A 3,339-nucleotide genomic window follows, 5' to 3' on the forward strand; every position below is an offset into this window, starting at 1 on the left:
TGGATGGGTTCTTAGGGTACAATCAGATAAAAATAAATAAGAAAAAAAGTCATTGAGCTTCATCAAGAGATAATTGACTTAGTGAATCTGGAAGATGAAGAGAATAAGAAAGAAGTCAGAATCGACACTTCACTTTTGTCAAAAGATAGACAACCTTTAGAAAATCTACTTTAAAAATTCATAAATGTGTTTGCTTAGTCTTACCAGGATATGCCAGGGCAAGTACGGAGATAGTAGAGCATAGACTGCCCTTAAAGTCAGAATGTAAGCCAGTCCAACAGAAATTGAGGTGAATGAAGCCTGAAATGCTACTAAAAATTTAAGAAAAAAATAAAGAAGTAGTTTGATGCAGGCTTCTTACAAGTGGCTAAGTATCCATAGTGGGTGGCCAATATAGTACCAGTTTCTAAGAAAAGATAAAAATGTATGAATTTGTATAGATTATCATGATTTGAATAGGGCTAGACCAAAGGATAATTTTTTTTATCTCATATCAACACACTGGTAGATAACACTGCTAAACATTCAATGTTTTCTTTTATGGATGGGTTCTCAAGGTACAATCAGATAAAAATAAACAAGAAAATAAGCCATTGAGCCTCAACAAAAGATAATTAACTTAGTGAATCTGAGAGATGAAAAGAATAAGAAAGAAGTCAGAATCGACACTTCACTTTTGTTGAAAGATAGGCAACATTTAGAAGATCTACTTTAAGAATTCATAAATGTGTTTGCTTGATCTTACCAGTATATGCCAAGGTAAGTACGAAGATAGTGGAGCATAGATTACCCTTAAAGCCAGAATGTAAGCTAGTCCAGTAGAAATTAAGGTGAATGAAGCCTAAAATGCTACTAAAAATTGAAGAAAAGGTGAAGAAATAGTTTGATGCAGGCTTCTTACAAGTGGCTAAGTATCCATAGTACGTGGCCAATATAGTACCAGTTTCTAAAAAAGATAGAAATGTACGAATTTGTGTAGATTATCATGATTTGAATAGGGCTAACCCAAAGGATAACTTTTTTTTACCTCATATTGACACAGTGGTAGATAACACGGTTAAACATTCAATGTTCTTTTTCATAGATGGGTTCTCAAGGTACAATCAAATAAAAATGAATAAGAAAAAAAGCCATTGAACCTCATCAGGAGATAATTGACTTAGTGAATCTGAGAGATAAAAAGAATAAGAAAGAAGTCAGAATCGACACTTCATTTTTGTCGAAAGATAGGCAATATTTAGAAGATCTACTTTAAGAATTCATAAATGTGTTTGCTTGGTCTTACCAGGATATGCCAGGGTAAGTACGGAGATAGTAGAGCACAGACTACCCTTACAGCTATAATGTAAGCCAGTCCAGCAGAAATTGAAGTGAATGAAGCTTGAAATGCTACTAAAAATAAAAAAAAAATAAAGAAGTAGTTTGATGTAGGCTTCTTACAAGTGGCTAAGTATCCATAGTGGGTGGCCAATATAGTACCAATTTCTAAGAAAGATGGAAATGTATGAATTTGTGTAGATTATCATGATTTGAATAGGGCTAGCCCAAAGGATAACTTTTTTTTGCCTTATATCGATACACTGGTTGATAACCGATTAAACATTCAATGTTCTATTTCATGGATGGGTTTTCAAGGTACAATCAGATAAAAATAGCTATAGATGATATGAAAAAGACCACTTTCGTGACCATGTAGAGAACTTTTTATTACAAAGTCATACTTTTTAGGTTAAAAAATGCTGGCGAAACATATCAAAGAGCCATGGTAACACTTTTTCATGATATGATGCACAAAGAGATTGAGGTGTATATAGACAATATGATTACAAAATCTTGTGAGAATGAAGATCATGTCACCAGCCTCGAAAAGTTATTTGAAATGTTGAAAAAATTTTAACTTAAGGTGAACCTAGCCAAGTGCACCTTCGAAGCAAAATAAGAAAAGTTGCTAGGCTTTGTGGTTAGTGAAAAAAGAATTGAAGTTGATCCAGATAAAATATAAGCCATTCAAAGTTTGTCACCTCTGAGTACACCAAAAGAAGTTTAAGGTTTTCTGAGAAGGTTAAACTATATTTTACGGTTCATATCTCAGCTTACTTATAAATGTGATCCCATTTTTAAGCTTCTCTATAAGAATAACCCTAGAGAATGGAATAAAGAATGCTAGGTAGCTTTTGATAAAATTAAGCAATACTTGTTAAATCCTCCAATGTTGGTGCCATAAGTTCTAGAAAAACCCTTAATTTTATACCTGACAATGTATGAGAATTCAATGGGATGTGTGCTGGGACAGTAAAATACGTATGATCGAAAAGAGATAGCTATTTATTATCTGAGTAAAAAATTCACTGAATATGAGTCCAAGTATTCTCTTTTGAAAAAAATGTGTTGTGCATTAGCTTGGACTACTAAAAGACTCAGACAATATATGCTCTATCATATCACTTGACTTATAGTAAAATTGGATCCAATTAAGTACATTTTCGAGAAGCCTTCTTTGTCTGAGAGAATTGCTAGGTGGTAAGTAATGCTCTCCAAATATGATTCATATAAGTAAGCCAAAAGACAGTAAAAGAAAGTGTTATAGCTAAGTTTTTTATAGATCGTGCTGTTGAAGACTATGAACCAATAAGATTGAAATTCCTTGATGCAGATCTAATTACTGTTTTCTAATTAAAAAAAGGAAAGCATGAAGAAAAGTGTTGAAAGATGTATTTTGACGGAGCTGCCAATGCTTTGGGACATGGAATTAGGGTAATTATGATTTCTTCAGAAGAACAATATTATCATATAACAGCGAGGTTAAATTTCAATTATATAAATAACATCGTTGAATGTGAGACATGTGTCATGGGTCTACAAGCTACTATAGATAGAAGAGTGAAAGTATTAAAAGTGTTTGGGGACTCAGCTCTAGTTATATATCAATTGAAAGAAAAATGAAAGACGAGAGATTTAAAACTCGTTCCATATCACAAGTATATTTTAGAGTTGATAAGGCAGTTTAAAGATGTCCAATTTAATCATTTACCTCGAGAAGAGAATTTGATAGCTGATACATTGGTTACTCTGGCTGTAATGATTAGAATTAGTGATAGTACCTATATTCAGCCTATCAAGTTAGATGTCAAAGATATGCCAGATTATTGTTTTAATGTAGAAGATGAGAAAGATGAAAAACCCTGGTATTATGATATCTTACAGTATATTAAAGACCAGCAATACCCAATCCAAGCGATGAAGAATGATAAAAGGGTCATCTAAAGATTAGCTAGGAGCTTTTTTCTGGATGGAGATGTTCTATACAAAAGAAGCCATGATCAAGTATTACTGAGATAT

This window comes from Durio zibethinus, chromosome 3, assembly GCF_047325235.1.
Source record: "Durio zibethinus cultivar Kanyao isolate XHJ-2024 chromosome 3, ASM4732523v1, whole genome shotgun sequence".
Lineage (NCBI taxonomy): Eukaryota > Viridiplantae > Streptophyta > Magnoliopsida > Malvales > Malvaceae > Durio > Durio zibethinus.